Source organism: Cavia porcellus, unplaced genomic scaffold (assembly GCF_034190915.1).
Source record: "Cavia porcellus strain 051 isolate PalLab524CR breed Dunkin Hartley unplaced genomic scaffold, mCavPor4.1 scaffold_7, whole genome shotgun sequence".
In the NCBI taxonomy this organism is placed as follows: domain Eukaryota; kingdom Metazoa; phylum Chordata; class Mammalia; order Rodentia; family Caviidae; genus Cavia; species Cavia porcellus.
This window is the reverse complement of record NW_026947490.1, coordinates 12,130,582-12,153,790: the sequence shown is the minus strand read 5'-3', so window position 1 is coordinate 12,153,790 and position 23,209 is coordinate 12,130,582. Positions and strand designations below refer to the sequence as shown.

The following is a 23,209-nucleotide window of genomic DNA, read 5'->3' as shown; positions in this document are numbered from 1 at the left end:
TCATGAGTAAAATGATCAGATCTTGATTATGGAGCAGAATTTCCCAAGGTTATGGCTCAACTGTCAAGACTTAAAGAAATGCCACCTCATCAGAGGAGTCTTTCCAAATTTCCCACCTAAAATACGTATTATTCCAATCACCCTCTTGTTAATTTATTTTAGATAATTAACACCACTTATAGATATATAATTATTTGACTATTTATGTGTTCATTTGTTATTTTTCTTTCTGCTTCACCCAAGTATAAACTCGTTAACAGCAAACATTATACCTAACCTTTTCATATTAGTACTACTAACGTCTAATACCCGTCTAATACCATTGCACGTACTGTACAATGCCTCCTTGTTAGGGAAAGAAAAGACACGATGGTTTAAGTATTTACATTTAAGGAAAATATTCCTTAGTCTTCCAAATATTGTTTAATTTGATGATTACTGGACAAGAAAAACAAGTAACAAGGTTTGCTTTTCCTGCTAATAATAGAAGTTGCATCTCTGCATCCAGAAATATTCAAAAATACATTGTGAATTATAGGTGATACTTTTTTTTAGCAGTGGTAGGAATTACAAGGTCAGAATGAGAAGTGAAAATTAATTTAAAATACTCATGGTAAAGCAATGTCTGACATGCAAGTTATGGATATGATATACTTATATATTTTTGATTTTGAGGAAAATCCATACTTCAGGATTAATAAAATGCAGCTTCTTTGTGTGGGCTGACTTCTGAGGATGTGTTTGTGCGCATGAGGCATTTTCACGTATTCTTGTGGGTGTACTCACATAGTAAGATAATGCGAATTCAGATGAAAAGGTCAAAATGAGAAACCATTAGAAAAATGTTTAGAAATGTGTTAGGAAACCACAGTTTTTTCTTTTCGCCTCCTTGAGGGGGAGAGCAATGAAAAGCACCTTGACTTATTTAAGCAAATTCATTCATTCTTGCTATTCAAGAGTGACAGTAAGTGCCAAGAAGCAATTTAGACTATCACTTTTATGTAAACTATTTAGATCTTGGATTGTTGAAAATTTCTGCAACTCAAATAACATCCAATGCCAGCTGACGGCTCAAAGATTCCTCACAGGAAAGCTGGGGAACCCACAGTCTCTCTGCATGCCCTCCCTGATTTCCCATGTTTATGAGTTTATTTGTTCCTTTTGGCCCTTTAGCTTATTTGAGTAAGGACTCATGAACAAAAGTCATTATTCTTTCATCTAAAATTTCCAAAAATACCATCCACATACCTCATAGATATCGAGAAATCACTCCTAAAATTCATCTGGAGCGAGAAGAGACCTAGAATAGCAAGGACAGTTCTAAGCAGCAAAGGCAAGGCAGGAGGCATCACAATCCCTGACTTGAAGTTATACTACAAAGCAACAGTAGTAAAATCAACATGGTATTGGAATCAAAACAGAGCTGAAGATCAGTGGAATAGATTAGAAGATACAACCACAACTACAAACACAATCACCTTATCTTTGATAAAAGTGCCAAACATGTACACTGGAAGAACAACAGTCTCTTTTATATAATGGTGTTGGAAAAACTGGCTCTCCCTAAGCTGAAAACTAAAACTAGACCCATGCCTATCACCATGTACTAAAATAAAATCTAAATAGACCAAAGATCTGAATATTAAAGCAGAAACACTAAATCTATTGGAAGACAAATTGGGTAAAAACCTTGAAGACATAGGAGTAGATAGAGAATTCATGAACAGGATTCAAACCACACGGGAAATACTTCCCAGAATCAGTAACTGGGATCACCTCTTACTAAAAAGTTTCTGCACGTCAAAAGAAATCTCCAGGATAGTGAAAAGAAAACCCACAAACTGGGAAAAAAATCTTAGTGAACTGCCCCTCAGACAAAGGACTTTTGTCTAAAACAAATAAAGGATTAAAAAAAAATCAGACCCCCAAAAGTCAAAGACCCAATCCAAAAATTGGCATCTGAGATGAATACAGAATTCTCAGATTAAGAAATACAAATGGCAAATAAATACATGAAAAAATGAACATTTTCTCTAATACCTTAGTCATTAGAGAAATGCAAATTACTGAGATTTCATCTCACTCCTTAAAGAATGGCCAAGATCAAGAAAACCACCAACAACAAATGCTGCAGAGGTTGTGGGGAAAAAGGAACTCTCCTGCACTGTTGGTGGGAGTGTAGACTGGTGCAACCATTGTGGAGTCAGTCTGGAGATTTCTCAGAAAGCTGGGATAGGAAGCCCCATTTGACCCAGCTATTCCACTTCTAGGCATATTTCCAGAAGAACTGAAAGCATCATACCACAGTGATATATGTGTAGCCATGTTTATAAAGCACAGTTTGTAATAGCCAGATTTTGGAAACAATCTAAGTGTCCATCAACTGAGGAATGGATAAAAAGTTGTGGTATTTTTATACAATGGAGTACTACTCAGCTATAGAGAATGATCACATTGAGATATTTATAAATAAGTGGATGCAGCTTGAGACCATACTCATAAGTGAAATAAATCAAACTCACATGTATGAATACCTAACAGTTTCCCTAGTGTGAGAAATGATAAGAATACATAAAATTATGTAGTAATCATGATTCCCAATTATATTGGTTTGAAGCCATATAAGGTTTTCACTCATTAATTGGAGTGGTTTTAATCTGGGTTGTTGGATTTTATTGTCTGTGATAGTACGAATAGCTATTTTGAAGAAAACAAGACATGATTATAGCTAGTGCTGATTTAATATCATCTTGTTTTGAAGTCTCATCAAGCTGTTGTTTGTCTGTTTCCATTGGTTTTAACATGTTGTATCTTATTATATTTTAATATATGTGATAGTATAAACAAAAATTTTTATAGGTAAATAGATAATATAGAAACTTGTTCATTTTCTGTTAGCTGGTTCTAAAAACCATTCTCTTGAATGGTTTCACACTGTCTTGATATGTTTGATGCTATAGTATACGAAGATATACTCAAATATTTCAAGGAAAGAGACACTATGGTAACTACTATTATGTCAGGTTGTCTGGTGGTGAAACACTATGATACTTAAATTGTTCTGTTCTGACCTGTGTTGTTCTGTTGTTATGTCCTCTTTTATCTCAATCTCCCCCTTTTTAAAAAAATTAATTTATTTTTTCTTATTTTTTTAATTAAGGGAAAAATAAAAAAGTAGCGGGATAGATTATAGTAACTTTTTTGTTTTCCTATTTATCTGATTTGAACCCCTGTATTGCTCTCCCCATCTTGTTTTGACTGATTTTACTCTATTCTGTTTTGTTTGATAGTATCAAGTTTGAGGATAGAGGCAACCACTTTGAAGGCAATAAGATTTATTATGATGCTCATTATGGTTTGACTATTATCTTCTTTTGAAGTCCTGTAAGGTCTCCAATGTTTAGGTTTTATTGGTTTTGTTCTGTAGTGTTTTGTTCAATTCTATTATACCTGATGATACAGGCAACTCTTTTTAACATAGCAAGAGGTATAATGGTAACCATTGTTGATCACCTGGTATTCTGTTTTTACATTATGTACTATGTCCATCCTTCTGTTCTATTTGGTTTTTTTCTCTTCAAAAAAAAAAAGTAATAAGAACTGTGGGAGTAATATAACCCAAAATGTGTAATTGTTATTGTAAAAAAGAGAGGAAAAGAAAGTGATCTAAAGGATATAACTGCATGTATATTTAAGTGTGTAAGATAGAAAACCATATTACTAAGTTTTAACAGAACTGTTTGCAATCTCACTGTTTGAATGTCCACTTTGTATGCTTTATTTTTGTAATTTGAACAACTATTTCTAAGATGACAATATGTAATCTATTAACTAGTGATTTCTTGCTGTATATTTTTTTATTACTTGTACCCTTTCACTGTTTTTTTTTTCTCTTTAAATAAAAAAATACTAAAAAAATTTCCAATATGGACCATCATTACTCTTTTTTTGGCTTGTCGATATCTCTTGAACTTTTCTATTGGAATTTTAGGGCTGTTGTAACAAAACTCTACAGACAGAGTGGCTCACACACAGAAATTAATTTTCTCACAGTTTGGAAGCTGGAAGTCCAAGATCCAGGTGCCTGGGAGTGGTGGGAGTGGTTCCTCCTCAGGGTCGCAAAGGAAGGGGCTGGCAAAGGCTTTCTCCTTGGTTGGACAGTACCATTTCCTATCTATCCTTATAACATCTTCCCTCCTTATAGCACTATTCAATTTTCTCTTCTTTTAAGGACGTCAGATATTGCACCTGCCCAAGTGACTTCATTTTCATTAATGACTTCTTTACTTATTTCCACAAGGCTGAATTCTGGGATATTTGGGATTAGGACTTTAACATGTGAATTTGGGGGAGAGATACAATTCAACTCATGCAAACTTGCTGTCAATGGACTTATATCCTTGATGTGTGGAGTCAATTCCTTTTTTTTTTTTTTTTTTTATTCTTTTCTATTTGAGACAGTGTCTTGCTATACAGTTCATACTGGCCTTGAGCTCACTTTGTAGCCCTGGCTGACCTTGAACTTGTAACAATTCTCCTTCCTCAGCCTCCCAAGTGCTGGAATTACAGGACTGTGCCACCTTGCCTGGCTGTGGAGTCAATTTAAATAAGGCTGGTGTGGAATAAGGACCCCAACCCCAGTAACGTGAGGGATTTCCTGAAATAAGTAGGTAGAGTTTGAGACTTCAAAACTCACATGTCCAAAGAGATGGGATTTCTTAAAGCCCTACTGAGTTTTCTAGATCTGTATATCTGGTCCTTTTGTTCCTGTATGCATGTTTCATCTACTTTACATCTGTCTGCATGGGTACTGATTAGATATCCTGCTCAGCTCTTGAGAAACCTCTCTCCTTTGGGTGAGGGCTCTCACTTAGGGTTGAACATCAAAATCACTGTAAACCTAATTCAGAAAACAAGAAAAAGTGACATTCTTTTGCTAAAACAAACCATACTATATATGAAATTCTATTGCAAGTCCCTAATTGAAACCAATTTCTTCTCTCTTATCAAATGTTGCTTTAGATTACACACACACACACACACACACACACACACACACACACACACAATGGCGAACACTGCTATTAATATATTAACAAGCAGCACAGTCTTCCAGAAAGCTGCTGTAGGTAGAATCACCATTCAGGTGACAATTAAGTATTCAAGTTAAGCCTTGCTTTATCATCTCTTGCTGCAGTAAAGTAACAATACTATTTATTGACTATTTACTAATTGCTAGTTGTAACTGTACAAAGAAGGTTTTATCCCTGTTTTCAAATAAGAAAGCTGAATCCCAGCATGCAATGTCAGTCTCGATCCAGGTATGCCTTTCCCAGCACCCAACCTGTTTTTCAGCAGCCATGTTGTTCTTGGCAAAAAAACTCAGCATCAATACAACTGTGCGGGCAGCAAACACAAGGCAAGATGTAAAGAAGAGATAAAGAGCAAGGAATCTTCCCAGCCCAAGGACATCTGATAACATCCATACGTTTGCAGCAGATTCCCTGAGAAGTTGGACCACTGATGTTTGCCCAGATCGCCTCACATGAGGTCCCTGGCCTGACCCCCTGACAGGATACCTTGCCTGATTTCTTCACATGACCTGTCTATCTCCACGCCCTATAAAACGTCCTGCTTTCCTTTTCATGCTCTATCTGCCTTTATTATAAAGTCTTGTGCCTTGTTTCCATCCCAGAAGCCTGAAGAGTGCTGTCTGACTCATGTTGTTCTTTACAGGCATGTCTTAATATTCGGGCCAGTAACAGCAGAATACCGTAGACTAGGTAATTTATAACTAACAGATATTTGTTTCTCGCCATACTGGAGATTAGAAAGTCTAAAATTGGGGCTGGGGATTTAGCTCAGCGGCATAAGGGCCTGCCTTGTAAGTAGGCAGTCGTGAGTTTGATCCCTGGTACCGATAAAAAGGAAAAAGGCCAAAAAAAAAACAAAAAAAAAAAAAAAAAAAAAAAAAAAGTCTAAAATTAAGGCCCTGAAAGTTGCTGTGTTTGGTGAGGGCTTACTGAAATTCATAGATGGTGACTTGTGCTGTGTTTTCACCTTGTGAAAGGGGTCAACAAACTCCACCAAGCCTCTTTAAAAAGGAAATAATCCTGTTGGTGAGGGGTCTTTGCTCATGGTCTATTTACCTCTTAAACATCTCACTTTTTGACATTATTATCCTCAGAATGAGATTCCAACATATGAATTTTGCAGAACATAAATGTTCAAACCATAGCAATATTAAAGTGTATAACTTAAATAACACAACTGTTAAATGGTTCACCTAGTATTTAAATTTGGCTGTGCCTGAAACTCAAGCCCATTTTGAGTTCTTTTAATCACTCTGTTACACTGTTAGACGTTTGCTTCAGTTTATAACTACAGCCAAGCAGCCCTTCCTAATCCAGATAGCCTAGTTGGGCTGGCACCCAACTTGATCTTGCCAGCCCATTTTAAATCCCAAGATGTCTCAAGAAAAATGCGTCTATGGGATGACAACGACTTGGCTCCTGTCTAGCCCTCAGACTCCTGCTACGCTTCATATGCTTATCTCCGGCTTGTTACATCTTATTCTACTGCCTGGGCTTTGCATTTTAAAAGCCATTTTCTAAAATGACTACACAGTTTTCAGGAAGATTAAAATTTTCATCTGCAACATAGTCAAAGAGTATTTTGTACTATGGTACAAAATACTTCCCATAGTCAACTTTCAGAAAATTCTACCTCAAGTGCAGATATGGTATATGCAGCAGACATCTGCCCAATTACAGAATTGGTAATAGAGAATCCTTTTTTAAATCCACATCTTATAATACATTATTGCTAGGAAATGTTTCCTAACAGTTTTCATAGAATTTTGTCTTTTGCACAACAATAAAAGGCAATCCTCCATTTCAGTGCAGCTATTGAGCAAATTGAAATTGCATTTTAAAGTTTGAGAGGACAAAAGAGTAGTTAAGGATATTTGGCTCGAGATAATTGCTCAGGCTGTTGGTGAAAGCCAAAGTGGTTTCTTACAATGCAATAACCACTGCATTTAAATAAGTAACACAGATGGGTTTCACTCTAAGCATACATAAGTAGCTGTATGAAAATCAAATTTTGTAAAAGAAATTACATTTGAAGTACAGAATATCCATAAATTACTTATAAGAATTTTTTGTTGGCAAAATGTTTTACATAAATAATATTTACTAATATAATTTCAGCTGTTTAATTACACTAGTGGATTTGTTTTTAAAAGGAACATATACAGTATACATATAAAGCACATATAAAATATGCTTACAGATTCTACATAACTTTGGGAAAAAAACACATTTTATTTTCTAAAAATGCGTGTATGTACAGTGGGCCTCCTGCACCCATACCTTCTGCATCCATGGATTCAATCAATGGTGTTTGGAAAATATAGTTAAACCTACTTTGTTGGCATCAATACCAATATGCATAGATTTTTTTTCTTGTCATTAGTTCCTAACTAATAGAGTATAATAATGATTTACATAGCATTAATATTTTATTAGGTATAATAAGTAATCCAGAAGTGATTTAAAGCATATAGGAGGATATGTGTAGGTTATATGCAAATACTATGTCATTTTACATAAGCAATTTGAGTAAAAATGGATTTTGTTATGAGGAGAGGTTCTGGGCCCAGTTCCCTTCTCTGCATAACATGGGACAATAGACTGTTATTTCTACAAATTAAATGGTCATCTTAAATGGTCAACATAAGGGATGATATTTAAAAAATAAACATTAAATTATAGAAAATAATAATTTATTAGTACAACTTAATTTGGTTAAAGTCTAGAAACTATAAAAGGAAAAATAGTTTATTAGTTTTAGTTAACGATCAATGTTTCAGTGTGAAATGTTCAAAATGTTTCTTAGGAAGATATTCTTGGGCAATTTTCCCCTTTATAACATGTCTTTGTATTCCATACTCTCTTATTAGCAAAACAACTTTGAACTCTGTCTTCAGTGAGTCAGAATTTAAATGCCACACTTCTTTAAATTTAACTCAACTCAGCTCAATATTTCTTCATGAACCAAGACTGAAACTTTCAATGTGAGAAGTGTTTCCCTCTAGTAGTGTTTCCTTTGACTAAATAAATGAATGGATGACAAGTAAATGTACTCTGGTTACTATATTGTTTAAGGTTCTGTAGAGGAACATATTCAATATAAAATATATGCATGATTATCTAAAAGACTTATGAGGTAAGTTTATAGAATCAGAACTGGGGAGAGTCCCAGTCATAGTCTTCTGAATTCAAGATGGGAGAATCCAAAATGGCTGTCTGTGTGAGGGAAAGCTGGAGGATATGGCAGCAGTGGAGAGTTGAAGTCCTGAAGCTCGCTGTGGAGTCACCAGGGTGTTTGTGTTGGAAACCTGAAGAGTCTGTGTTGGAGGCCCGAAGGAAGTGGAAATCAACTTCTGAAGGTCATATTAAAACCCAGAACTCCAATGAAGGAAAAGGGGAAGACTTTCTTCTTTCTCCTTTTATTCCATCCAGGATACAAAGTTACTGGTTGGTGCCACATACATTGGTGTGGGTCTTGTCTTCTCAGTTTCTGCCTGTGTCCATCATCCACTGTCACACCCAGAATTTTACTAATCTGCTAGGTAGTGCTTACACAAGTCAAGTTGACATATCACAATTAATGATCTTATTACTATGACAAATCTGTCTTTATTATTTGCTTGTCAAGATAAAATCAGATAAAAATGTTTTATATATTAAAGACACAAAGCAAAAGTATATTTTTATTATATTTAGGTATAATATTACACTATTTTAAATTTATTATAATCAGGAGGATCATTTGTTTTAATTTATACATATTGTTGTGGATTATTTGGTAGTTTCCCAAAAGATATATCAAGGTTGTATCAGTAAGAATCTGTGAAGGTGGCATTTTGGCAAAAAGAATCTTTACAGATATAATTTTTACATTTTTTAAATTTTTATTTTAAAGAGATTAAGACAAAACAGGACGTAACAAAACAGATCAGAACAGAACAATGTAAGCAATACAGTGTTTCACCACAAGACAGTAACTACCATAATGTCTCTTTCTTTGAAATAATTGAGCATTAACTTCATATACAAAGTATCAAACATAAAAAATAGTATAAAACCATTCAAAAGAATGAAAGTATTACAGGCCATTCAGAACCAAATAACAGAGAATGAACAATGGCTACTATATTATCTCATTTCCCATAGAAAATTTGTTTATACTATCACACAAAATAAAATCCAATAAATACAATATGATAGAACCAATGGAACAGAAGAACAAAATCATGGTAGGACTTCAGAGTAAGATGATATTAAATTATCCCTGGCTATTATAATGTCTTGTTTTCTTCAAAATAGCTGTTCATACCATCACAAATAAAACCAAACAAACCAGGATAAAACCATTCCAACTAATTAATGCAAATATTATAAGGCTTCAAAGCAATGTAATGGGGAATTATGATTACCATAAACTCTTATGTACTCTTACCATTTCTTACACTAGGGAGGCTATACAGTATTTATACATGTGAGTTTAATTCATTTCACTTATGAGTACGGTCTCAAGTTGTGTCCATTTATTTATAAGTATCTCAATGTGATCATTCTTTATAGCTGAGTAGTACTCCATGGTATAAAAATACCACAAGTTTTTTACCCATTCCTCAGTTGGTGGACACTTAGGTTGTTTCCAAGATCTGGCTATTACAAATTGTGCTGCTATATACATAGGAGCACATATATCACTGTGGTATGATGCTTTCAGTTCTTCTGGAAATATGCCTAGAAGTGGAATAGCTGGAATAAATGGGATTTCCAATCCCAGTTTTTTGAGAAATCTCCAGACAGACCTCCACAAAGGCTGTACCAGTCTACACTCCCACCAACAGTGCATGAGAGTTCCTTTTTCCCCACAGCCTCTCCAGCATTTGTTGTGGTTTTCTTGATCCTGGCCATTCTTTCTGGAGCGAGATGGAATCTCAGTGTGGTTTCAATTTGCATTTCTCTAATGACTAATTATGATGAACATTTTTTCATTTATTTATTTGCCATTCATATTTCTTTATCTGAAAACTGTGTATTCATCTCAGATGCCCATTTTTGAATTGGGTCTTTGAATTTCGGGGTGTGATTTTTAAAAATTCTTTGTATGTTTTAGACAGAAGTCCTTTGTCTGAGGGGCAGTTCACTGAAATTTTATCCCATTTTGTGGGTTTTCTTTTTACTATGCTGGAGATTTCTTTTGACATGCTTTTTAATAAAACGTGATCCCAGTTATTGATTCTGGGAAGTGTCTCCTGTGTGGTTTGATACCTGTTCATGAATTCTCTGCTTACCCCTATGTCTTCAAGATTTTTACCTAATTTATCTTCCAACAGATTTAGTGTTTCTGTTTTAATAGATCAGGTCTGTGATCCATTTAGATTTTATTTTAGTACATGGTGATAGGCATGGTTTTAGTTTTCAGCATATGGAGAGCCAGTTTTTCCAGCACTATTTATTAAAGAGACTATTGTTCTTCCAGTGAACCTGTTTGGCCCCTTTATCAAAGATAAGGTGGTTGAGTGTGTTTGTAGTTGTGGTTGTATCTTCTAATCTATTCCATTGGTCTTCAGATCTGTTTTTATTCCAGTACCATGTTGCTTTTATTACAGTAGCTTTGTAGTATAACTTCAAGTCAGGGATTGTGATGCCTCCTGCCTTGCCTTTGCTACCTAGAATTGCTTTTGCTTTTCTAGGCCTTTTCTAGTTCCAGATGAATTTTAGGAGTAATAGCTCTAGATCTATGAGGTATGTTGATGGTATTTTCATAGGGATTACACTGAGTCTTTTTTTTTTTTTTCTTTTTCTTTTTTTTTTTTTTTTTTTTCTTTTTCCTTTTTATCGGTACCAGGGATTGAACTCAAGATTGCCTGCTTACAAGGCAGGCGCTTATGCCGCTGAGCTAAATCCCCAGCCCCTATGGATTGACCATTTTTTTTTTTTTTTTTTTTTTTTTGGTACTGGGGATTGAACTCACGACCTCACATTTGCCAGGCAGATACTTATGCTGCTGAGCTAAATCTCCAGCCCCCTACACTTAGTCTTTACAGATATAATTACATGTCTAAGTGGAGCATTCTGAATTATCTTGGCATGTCCTAAGTCCAATGAGAGGCATATTTGTAATGGAAAAGAAGACACCGCGACACAGAGGAGAAACTCATGTGAAGACAGAGAAAGATGTTGGAATCATACAACCATAGCCAAAATCTGCCTGGAGCTACCAGAACCTCAGTGGCATAGAAGAAAGGGAGAAAGAGAGGGAAGGGAGGAGACAGGGAGAGAGAGAGGCAGGGGGAGAGGGAGAGAGATTAGTTCTGAGACTTGCCCTGCAGACACCTTGATTTCAGACTTCTGATTTCCCAGATTGTGTGTGAATAAATTTTTGTTATTTTTAGCTCCTAAATTTGTGATAATTTGTTACAGCAACTATAAGGAACTAATACACACATCGTAGAAGCAGAGAGTAAAATGCTAAAGTAAACAATTGACTCATTTGTTCTTTCTGCTGGGAAATGAGGAAGCAAACTGCAGCTGAGAACCTTCATCTCCCCTGAGAACACTCTGATCTTACACTTCACTTTACTATCAAGATGAAAAATGTTTCACTGTTAATAAGATATAGCACACACCTTATAAAGAATGCAGATGCCAAACAATGAATTTCTGTATGTGTGATGTGTAATAATGTAATTGAAATTCTATACACATGCACACATAATTAACTGTAATCATCTCCCAATTGAGGATATAGAATACTTTCAGCATAGCACAAAGTTCCTTTGTGTTCTTATCCTACCTACACAACTACCCACAATTTCCTTTCAAAATAAATATTCTGATATTTTTCAAGACATTAATTATAAGACAGGTTAACTTAAAACTCCATTAGAATGGTACTATACAGTTTGAAATCTTTTGTATCATTTTGTGCATTTATTATGTCTGTACAAATCAGATATGTTAATTGCATTAAACGATAGATTTTTTATCTTTCTGATAAGTGAATATTATGCAAATAATTTGTATGTTCTACTATTAATGGATATTTGAGTTGTTTCCAGTTTTAGGTGAATCAAGAATAAGGTTCTTAAAAATATTTCAATGTTGTTTTTAGTAGACTTATGAATTTATTTTTCTTGAGTATACAAGGATAGAATTATTTCATCCACAGTGTAAGGATGTAATTAGTTTCAGTACATATTCTTAAAAAGTACTCTAAAATTATGGGTTTATCTCATAGTTTCACTAACAATATATGAGAGTTTCAGTTGTTCTGTGTTCTTGTCAACACTTGAAACTGTTAGCATTTTTAATTTTAACCACTCTGAAGTGTGTTTAGTGGTAGCATACTTTATATTTCAATTTGTACTTCAAGTTGAACAACTTTTTGTATGCTTATTGGCCATTTTGTTAAATCTCTAGTAAAATCCCTATTCAAGTCTTTTGTCCCTTAAACATTTCTTCCTGTTTTTATTGAACATTCTCTTTTACATTTACTTGAGCAAGTCAGGGGCAGAAAGAGTCACTTTTTCATGGCTGAAATTTAATATTTTTACATTGATTTATTTCCAGAGAGCTTTAAATCTTAACTTCATCTTACTCACTTCTATGTACAACAAGAACTTTGACTGATTCTTTAGTTTTTCCTGTTTAATTTTAGTCACCAGAGTGCCTTTAGAATATAAAGGGATTCCCCTATTGTCTCCTATCAGAATACCTAATCCTTTGGATGTGGATATAAATCATACATGCCTGTACATCATTATTGGTATAGTGATTTATATTAATATCCTTATCATATTATTATCAGTAATATTGTTTTATAGTTTGTTAATAATTAACAAGAGAACCAACCATTTATATGAAGTTAGAGATTTAACACAAGTGTTACAGCTCCTTAACAATTTCTAGTCCTCATGCAGCTGGATTCTGTTATCTTCATAAAGATTGTTTTGTATTTTTTCTACTTTTAAATTGTTTTTGATGTATTTTTTATGACCTCATAAATATTAGAGAATAAAAAATAATTTAAGTAATTAAGAAAATAAACTGTATTATGGTTGTTAAGATAACATGATTTGTATTTGTGTCCTGGAGCCAAAAGAGCCATCCCCTATTTAAAATAATATGTTCAGAACATTTAGGATTATAAATTGTGGAAAAATAAACCTCTAGGAGACAAGTGTTTTGTTAGATTTATCTTTTTAATTAAAAGGTTAATATTCAAAAGCTTAAGTTAAAATTTGTCTTCTGGTTCTTTCTTCTTTTTTCATTTTGTGTGTGTTGTTTTATTGTTTCAGTGGAGAGAAAAAGATAAATTACCTAACGGTGGTTTAAACATACGGCCTTATCTTGGGAGCAGTCATAAGATTTTACTGAAAATGTAAGTCATTAAAATAGGATTTTAGGTGTTACTTTCTTTCATTTGGTTAGAGGATAGAACATTTACCTAGTGGTTTTATGAGCACTCCTGATGTATAATATTTATTTTTATTTGCTCTTCATTTATATGTAGTGCATGCTATAAAACTGCATAAGGCTATCAAGTAACTTTAGAAGTTATAATGGAAACAGCTCTTAATGAAGTCCTTTTTTTAAAAAAAATGATTCACTTTGAAGTATATATTCAGCTGAGTAAGGCAGCTCCCATGCACCATAGACTTAATTCATACACATAATGAAACCTTTCCCTGTGCTTGCAGAAATAACACAAGGATCAATAATCTGAAAGGACCCCTAGGAATGAAAATACACAGAAGACGAGGCTTGTATTGTTATGAATCAAGAGAAGAAATATTTAAAGCTCAGTGACAGATTAATATGATCAGTTTTACATTTTGCTTTCAGAGAGTTACATCTATTTTCAGAATTTTAATCAAAGTCACTGAAGTAGAAAAATGGACATTCTGAAAAATAAACCTAGTGAATGACTAAGGACTTTCAGCAAAATATAAAATCAGAGCTGGGTTTGGTGGTACGTTCTTGTAATCCCGATATTCTGGGAGGCCGGGGAAAGAATATCATGAGTTCACGTACAGTAAGTCTCAAAAAACAAAACTCCAAAACAAAACAAAAAAAATTAACAGTAAAAATCTCTCCAGCTGACATTTAAAAGTCATACTGACTTGATGATGTCCATAATGCTATGAAACGTGAAGATGGAAAGGATGGTCCTAAGTCAGTAACTGTCACCCCGTTCATAATACGGGTTGTGACATTTGGTGTCCCTGCCTTCACCATGGCTCCAGGTGTCTTTTTCAAAGCTCTGCAAGAGACAGATGAGATCCTGGGAGAGATGAGAGGACATTTGCGCGGTAAGATCGGACCTTTCTTTGGCCCAAATTAAACAACGGGGCCAAACTAAATGCCCCATACATTAAATTCAGCCTACCCAGGCTGAATTTAATGACTCAAATTTTAATAGAAAGTAGAACCAGAGTTCAGTGCAAAGAAGCAGTCATGACTAATAAATCGTGGGGTGTGGTGCTTGGTTAAAGAGGGTGTTACCCCACTGCCCTCAGGTTTTTTACAAGTAGTCACAAATTCCATTGTTGCTGTGGTATAATTGTACTTTACAATTATTTTTTCTACGACTTCCTGGGAACCTTTCCCCCCCATAGACAAAATTAAACCAGAATGCATGAAACCTACAGGTTTTCTATGTGCTAATAATGTTACTGCTTTATTGATCAGCGGGTAGAACACCCATAATTTTTAGTACATTCAATCTATTGTCAAAGTTGACTTCATAAAGTTACTGTCTTCCAGCAACACCGGAACCTTGATTTGAAAGTATTTTTTTGAGGACATTAATCAAAAGAGAACCTCCTATAAGTCTGATAACTGGAAGTGCTATAAAGATGAAAAATGTGCATTCTTTAGGCTAGTGAAGGTGGTGGGGAATACAATTTAAATGCAATCAAAAATAAAGGTCATGTCATATAACATGCATCACATAAAAATAAATTATTTTAAACTAAGGACAAAGTGATTTCAATTTCTATTTTGGTTTCTAGTAGTTGCAATTCTAAATGACTGAACATTTTCTCTAAGTTTTAATTCCAAATTTCTAACTTATTATTTACTAGTAATGTCAAATTATAATAATGCCTCCCTTTCTTCTCCATGCTGAAGGATTTTTATACCAAAGAATATTTGGATTTGAAGCAGATTATCGTAGGGCTTGCAAACAATATATAGAAGCTTTTTTTTTGATAGATGCGATGTGATAAAAAAATTAATAACTGTTTATTTTAGAATATGTATTCCAGTGAAGTATACATTGCCATTAATTCTCCTCAAAATACTCTCTGCACTTAGAATGTATCTACCCCTTCATTCTCATCACTTTCCGATGCAGTTCTAGAAGTCATCTTCTGCGTCTTTAGTTGCCTTGTCCTGGCTACTTTGATGTCCTGAATTGACTCAAAATGTTATCTTTTGTGATTACTTTGACTTTGGGGGAGAGACAGAAGCCACAGCATGCCAAATGCCTGTGAAAAAGTGGGGATGAGGACGCCCCGTAATGTTTTCACCAGCCTGCTTTTTCATGGAACGGCACTTGTTAGCAGAATTCTCCCTATATTTGATCAGACCACGTATTGACACTGATGAAAGAGGATGTCTAGAACTGCTTAAGCAAGTGGTGAGAAGGACGGGGTATTTTAGAAACACTCAGAAAGCGGCTCAGTCTGAAGTCAGTGGGAGTATGCTTTGTATTTTTCAGTCATTTCCTTTTTCTGGCTCTGAAGTTAAAGCAGTGATCATTTTTTACTTGTGCTCTGAGTAGAATGAGCAAGTAATTATTACAGGCACTGTCCTAGTAAACTGTGGGTCCTTCTGTTTAGATAGCACAGGTTGTGGGTTTGAGTTTATGCTGCTGTGTGCTTAGCACTCTGTATCCTGCAGTTTCGGATACAGGATACAGGATATAGGATACAGGATACAGGATACAGGATACAGGATACAGGATACAGGACACAGGGCCTTTACTGGTGCACATCCTGCTCCCTAGAAAGTCAAGTACACTTCTGACACCTTCTCTGAGCAATGTAGCCTCTACTGGCCCACCCCATCTTTTGGATTGTATCTTCTTGTATAGTTAAACCTGTGCAAACCACTTTGAGTTTTCCATGCACCTTGAACAAACATACTGTTGCTTTTTATTTCTACAGCAGAGTTGATTGTTTAGTGCTCTCAAATGTCACTTTTCTTCCTCATGTTTCCAGGTGACATGAGGCCCTGCCTTCTATGGGGAAGCTATGGAAGACTCAAGCATGTGTATAACAGTTTATAATTTTTCAAGCTCCTTAGCATCCGAAGCAGAACCTGAGAACTACCGGTAGAGCGACCTCAGGACATCACACAGTCTCTTCATGGGAGTGCTGCTAGGGAAATGAGCAATATTCCAAGAGCAGTATGATTTGGTAAGGATTTTCTGCAGTCTTATTCACACCTAAATAGTCTCTATCCACAAAACATGTTCATATGGAGTTAATTTCAGGCTAAATAAGGTGATATAAGAGTTTTAGTGTTAACAGCTTCCTCGGTAGTTAATATTGCTGCTAGGAAAAAATCTCAAATTGAACATGTAGTTGATGTTCGTGTCATGGTTTTGGAATTTTTCAGTGTCACTCAATCTGGTGCCACAATTGGAGTCATCTTCATTATCTTTTGTGTATTTACTCAGACAACTTTGTGCCTCAGAAGATGACCATTAAAGGCATATTTCAAAAGCTTTGACCAATTATTATTCGTGCCTTACCAAGAAGAAAATAGGGTACATAAAAAACAAACACTGGCCTTTAAATTAGAGATTTGGGTGCTTCGGTCTCATTATTTTATTACGCTTAGCAAGTCTAAATACCTGGCTTTGAATATGAGCCCTTTTCTGGTGCACAGCGGGAGGTATTAGGGTGATTAAGTGGAGATATTTTCCTAGGATTTTATTCTTGGCTCTAATATGGGTTTTATTGGATTCCCTTCCTCAGCCGGTAGCTATTGTGTTAGAAACATGTCACCTGCTGGAGTGAAGCTGCTGTGAAATACAGTATTGTGTTTGCTCTGTTGAGGGGAAAAATCATTTTCAAACTTCTTTTGGACAAAAATGCTCTATACCTCCTGAAAGTTACAGTTTCTTAGCTTCTTTTCAGACCTGGGTAATCATCTCTTCCCATATATAGAAAGTTATGTTCTACATTCTGAAGATTATTTGCAGTCTAACATAAATATTAATATAATCTTCAGATGGACTCTGATGGAGAAGAAGGTTCTTGAAAAGAGAGCTTCTTGAAGTCTGGAAGTGACCTACCTTATCTCCACCTAACATTGCCTGGAATGGTGCTTTTCGGTAATGGCACTATAGGCAGTGTGGGCTGGGCTGAATAAATATTTGTGGTTGAGGGCTCCTGTAAATTTTAGGGCATATAGGTGAACCCCTGGCTTTTACACTTTGGATGCCAGTAGCATACCTTCCAGCTCTGATAACCAATGTATTTTGAGGGGTGAGGGCAGGGAACCAAATTACTCTTGGTTGAAAACTATTGAGCTAGAAGTAATCTTTCAGATCAGACTAACTGTATGCTTGTTGGAAGGAATGATTGTGTGGCAGAATGATCTTGTGGCCAGCTGTGGTGGCTCATGCCTCTAATTCTAGCACTTAGGTTGGTTAAGGCAGGAAGATTGCTGTGAGTTTGAGGTCAATCTGGGCTACATAGTAAGTTGAAGGCCAGCCTGCACTCAATAGTAAGACTCTTCTCAAAACAAACAAACAAACAAACAAGATTGATCTTGTTGTTAAAGGAAGGATAGAAGAACCAGATATGAATATATACTATTAACCAACAACACTAACTAACAGAAATGGTAAACTTTCATTATCATAGGCAAAAAATGCCATTGTATTTAAATTTTAACATAAATTAAAACAAATAGTATTGCACATTCAAAATAAATTTAACAATTCTTAAGAGATGATTAATGATAGAATTGTGGCATGGCTGAAAAGATAAGAAGTATGAAATATAAATGACCTTTATTTTAAGAATGCAGGGAGAGACCCCCCCCACTCCCTGGGGTCTGGCATCTCCCCAGGGTCGGTGATCTCTCTGTCAGACACATGGCATGGAGGCATACATGTAGCTTAGGTTGGGGTGGAGCTTGAGGGGGCATTAGGGATGCACAGGTAGCCCATTGGTATTTATTTCATGCCAAAGATAAATTCCTAGGGGGTGGGGAAGACAGAGCTCCTTGGTTCTGTCTCTAAGGCTTTACTGGCTGCAGTGTCTGGTCTGGGCCAAAACCCTTTCATTCCCATCTTATGATTATTATTATTAGGAAAAGGGGCAGATATTTCTTTTTTTTTTTTTTAACTGCTTCTGCTGGAAAGGGATGCTGTACTGGGGTTTAGGGAATCGATGGGATGATGGTTGATGCCCATGTAGAAGCTGGTGCCAGGTGTTTTAGCCAGGACAACTTTATCATTGGTGAATGCCCATATGTTAGACTGGAAAAACAAAGAGACAAGACGTTATGAGGAGGCATGGCACTGTCATATTTAAGGACCCAGGTGAGGTAAAAGGAAAGGTGCCTTTGATTTAGACATGTCATTTTATCAGGACCATGTTGAGGTAGAATCATTGCCACAGTAAGGTAGAATTCTGAAAAATAAATGTGGGGTTAGGAGGAGTGAAGTTATGAGAGGTGATTACTCCCCCATCTGAAAGGGTAAAAGTTAAGAGAGTAGGTAGGTAAGGCTTATTTCTGGTATGCATGACATGGGAGTCTTTAGGAAATACTGTTGAGAGTCCTGCTGTAAAAAAGGATAAGAAATTAGAAACCAAATTGGATAACAAAACATGGCAGCCTGAGAGTTGTGGCTGTGAGGCCTTAGTGAGATGGAGATGAGTAGGCAAAAGGATGGTTAGATTTAGGGCTGGAAGGGCACCACTTAGCCTGAGTGATGTGAAACCAGGATGGCAGTCTAGCAACTTTGGCCGCTGTTGAGGTTGCCAAGAAGACCAGGTATGGGCTGCTCTAACTTGGTTGTAGTGCTTGTGATGATTTGCTGTAACAGGACTTTAGTAAGTATATCAGCAGTCTCCCTGGTTGTGGGAAAGGCTTTTATGTATCCTGAAAAAGTATAAACAAAGTGAGAAGACAAAATTTATCTGTCAGTCTTGACCAGGGTTGTGTCTGAGAAATTAGTGAATAGGAAAGGAAGGGGGTGATATGTATCCCTGAGGAGAGGTTTACTAGCGATAACAGGTGTAAGCTGTTGAGGCCTCAGTGTCTGGGTCAGTCTGTATAAACACAAGGAAATAAAAAGCATTTTTAAGATTTAGGACTATAGAGTGAGTGGTGGAGGGAAGATTTGGCACCACTGGGGAGATTGGGAAGAAGCAGTCTGGGACCTGCACGAAGTAGGCCCTGTTTTGTAAATGGCATAGTTTGACCCTCAATATCCCCCAGAGACTGAGGACTTCATATAGCAGCCTGAAAACTCAGGAAGAACTCTGTACACATGGCCTCTAAGTCCTCAAGTATAGAGAATGTCTTGTCTGAGACTTTTAGTGGGACTTGGGACCCTGAGACAGACACTTTAAAGGGGGCTGTTGTTGGCCCTGAACCCCATCAGTCTTCAGCAGCAAGTTTAAGCAGATTTGTCAGCGAAGGAATCTGGCAGTGTTGGCATTTCCTGTGAGGGCTAGAAGTTAGGATGGCTTACCCACTCTCTGGTGGCTAGGATAGACCAGTAGCCCTGGGGTATGGTCTCAAGGAACGTCAGGATGGGGCACTCTCTTGCCCAATGTCTTCTGCTGCATTTGAGGCATGGTCCGTGGAGGGTGGGGCCAGGCAGCGCCTTGTGTCAGTTTACCTGTCTCAGAACTCCAAGTGTCACAAGTGTTATTGTTATCTCTGTTGTTGAAAACACGAAAAGCCATATTAAGGAGGTCTCTATGGAGTTTGAAGGTCAAGTTTTGCCTTTTTGTTTGGGATTTGGTCTATAGTAGAAAGTTTCTGTAAAATTTAATTAAGTATGCAAGAGTCAAATACAATCAGCAGAGTATTTATGACTTTAGTAATGGCTTCCCATAAAGAGGACAAGGTCTAGGTAACTTTAGGAACTGACATGTCATTTATGTCATATGTAAGTATCTCTTTATGTTTTTAAAGTGTCTAATGCCATCTGATTTTTGGAGGATGGCCTGTTTAATTAATTTTTACCTTTTTATTTAGGAGAGAGATCAGCTCTGGTGTCACTTAATATCAGTTGAATATAGTTAATTATGCTTTGGTGGAGGGCTGAGCCAGGGCAGGCAGACAGGCTGGGAAAGGTTTAAGTTTGGCTTCTGCCGCAGTGTTGGTCTTGTTGTTTTGCAGGTATCATATAACTCTTGTTTTGGAAAAGAGCTAGTGGTTCCCAGCAAAAGGAATTTATAATTATTTTTAAATTTTAGTTGTTAAACAGTTAGGAGATTGGTAACAGTACAGTATAATATGTACAATACAATATAAGCAGTAAGCTTAACATAGAACATTACTAATGGTTTACAGCGAAAGGAATTTATAATTACCTCTTAATTTTGGCTGTTAAACATTTAGGAGATTGGTAACAGTACAGTATAATATAGGCAGTAAGCTTAACATAAAACAAGAAATTTGTGAAACATTTCTAAGTATATATCTGGATCTGAAAGAAAACATTTGTCATAACTGGAACACAAGAAAAAGACAGCAGAAACAATCTGAAGTTTATATCTGAAAACATGAATACAGCATCAGATCAGCAACAATGAATTGTCTGCTGTGCCTGTCTCTGCGCTGGCAGACAGAGCCATACCTGCACTTGGGGGCAGGGGCTGGGATCTCTCTGGCATGCAGCGTGTAGGTAGAACACGCAGAGCGGGCGGGGTGTTTAGGACAGGCGGGGTGCCAGGGTGGGGGCGGTGCATGCAGAGTGAAGGTGGAATGTGTGCCCATACGTAGTGTGTGGTGCGGGGCCAGAACTGCCCTGGAAATGCATGCATGGTGGGGGGCAGTGTAAGCACAGTGGGCTGGGTAGCGGGAGTCAGGTGCATGGGGGGTGGAGCTGGGATGCGGCATGAAGCTGGGACCCTGCATGGTGGAACCCTGCACGCTGGGACCCTGCACAGAGCTGGGACACTGTGTGAAGCTGGGACTGCTCGTGGGGCATGCGGAGTAGGGCGCATCTTTAGAGCCGGACCCGGGGTGGAGCTGGAGTGTGGCATGAGAGCCGAGACACTGCATGGAGTTGGGGCGCGGCATGAGAGCCGGCCCCACGTGGAGCCAGGGCATGGCATGAGAGCTTAAAGCAGCCTGTGTACCTCCCAACAGGTTTGGGCGCACCTCCCCTGTGTCAGTGGGGAATGGGTTGGCGTGCAGTGGGAAAGGGGGAGCCACAAGGAAACAAAGAGGATGCTGGCGAGAAAGGACACATACTCTCAAAACAAAAGGCTTAAAGACAGTTTGAAGAGCACATTCTCAAAACAAAGGCTTAAAGACAGAGAGTTTTGTAAACTTGTCATCAGTGTGATAAGCTATAAATGGGTATGGTTTTTTAGGGGGAAAGGAAGTGGTCCTCAAGATAAAATCTGGTGTGGGGCCTGGCCCACGGAGTTACAGCCAGATGAGGCAATGGACTGTGGTCTATCAAGTTTAAGTCATCACCTATACTTGTTGTAGACTGAGCAGTGGTATTTTGGTTCCAAAGCTCATAATAATTGGCCGTCACCAATATATATACACGAGTGGATTTTTCCATGGATTTTAGTAACGGCTCTGCCCGTGAGAACTTAAAAAGCTCCGAAGGACATAAGAGTTTCTCAGTGTGGACCTGGCCCAGAAAAACTCTGCCTTGGGCTGACTAAGGACATGAGAGCATCACACGAATACACGGAAAGCGGGGAGAAAACACACATGGGGCCTAGCCCAGTGCCGAAGAATTCTCCGGAGTTTGCTCACCTGTGATAAATTGGGCCGGTGTGTTTGCAACCCAACAACAACAAGTTTAACAACTCCTGTGTTGAGAAGTGAGGAATTAATCCAGTACGCAGGCCGGTCCTGGTCCTGAACGCAGGGGACTCAGACTGGGAGAGTCCCAGGAGTCTCTTGTCTGCCATTCCTGGTCAGGGAACCCTATGATAGAATTGTGGCATGGCTGAAAAGATAAGAAGTATGAAATATAAATGACCTTTATTTTAAGAATGTGGGGAGAGACCTCCTGACCCCTGGGGTCTGGCATCTCCCCGGGGTCAGTGATCTCTCCGTGGGACATGTGGTGTGGAGGCATACATGTAGCTTAGGTTTGGGGTGGAGCCTGAGGGGGCATTAGGGATGCACAGGTAGCCCATTGGTATTTATTTCATGCCAAAGGTAAATTCCTAGGGGTGGGGAAGATAGAGCCACAAGTAAATTCCTAGGGGTGGGGAAGACAGAGCTCCTTGGTTTTGCCTCTAAGGCTTTACCAGCTACAGTGTCCGGTCTGGGCCAAAACCCTTTCAATTAAGTTTTAGTAGGTTATAAAATGATGTATCTGCAATACAAATAAATTTTAAAAATGATCAAAAGAAGTTGAAATTTTTGTATTTGGTAAGAGGATTAAAATAAAGCCATAGCTAAAGTGTAAGTTTGAGTGTTAGAAAAATCAAATTAGTGTTAACTGTGGAAATGCCTTTACCATTCCTGCATGTATATGTAATTTTAAACAATTTCTTATTAGAAATTTAAAAAAATCATTTCTGGAAGAGACCAGTTCGGTGTATACTTGTTCACAAATGTTGACCTTGGCATTTTGCTTTGTAAATGTGTTGTTAAATTGTACATATTAGTCATAGAATAGAGCGTACATATTAGTCACAGGATAATTAGAATGCTTAAGTATTGGGAGAAAAACTTAGAGGAACCATGTCCTGGGGGCAGTGGGGAGTTTGATTTACTATAAAGGGCTTTTGCTTTACAATGATATAGTTTTGTTTTTATTCATGTTATGTTCTGAATATAGCTTACCTCCACAGACCTCATTCTGGTACCCAGGCTGAAGGAGTAGCCCCATATTAGAGTGGAGGATGAGAGAAAAAATTGTAAACCTATTGATGGCTCTTAAAATT

General features: G+C 37.1%; 1 long non-coding RNA gene across 1 annotated transcript in view; it reads left to right on the top strand.

Moving 5' to 3' along the window:
- The window catches only part of LOC111755999 (uncharacterized), a 163,489-nt gene that overhangs the window by 34,822 nt on the left and 105,458 nt on the right, over positions 1-23,209 (top strand). The window contains exons 2-3 of the long non-coding RNA XR_002790507.2: positions 13,382-13,464; positions 16,310-16,507. This is a non-coding gene — a long non-coding RNA (uncharacterized LOC111755999). The remainder of the gene's footprint in view (positions 1-13,381; positions 13,465-16,309; positions 16,508-23,209) is intronic.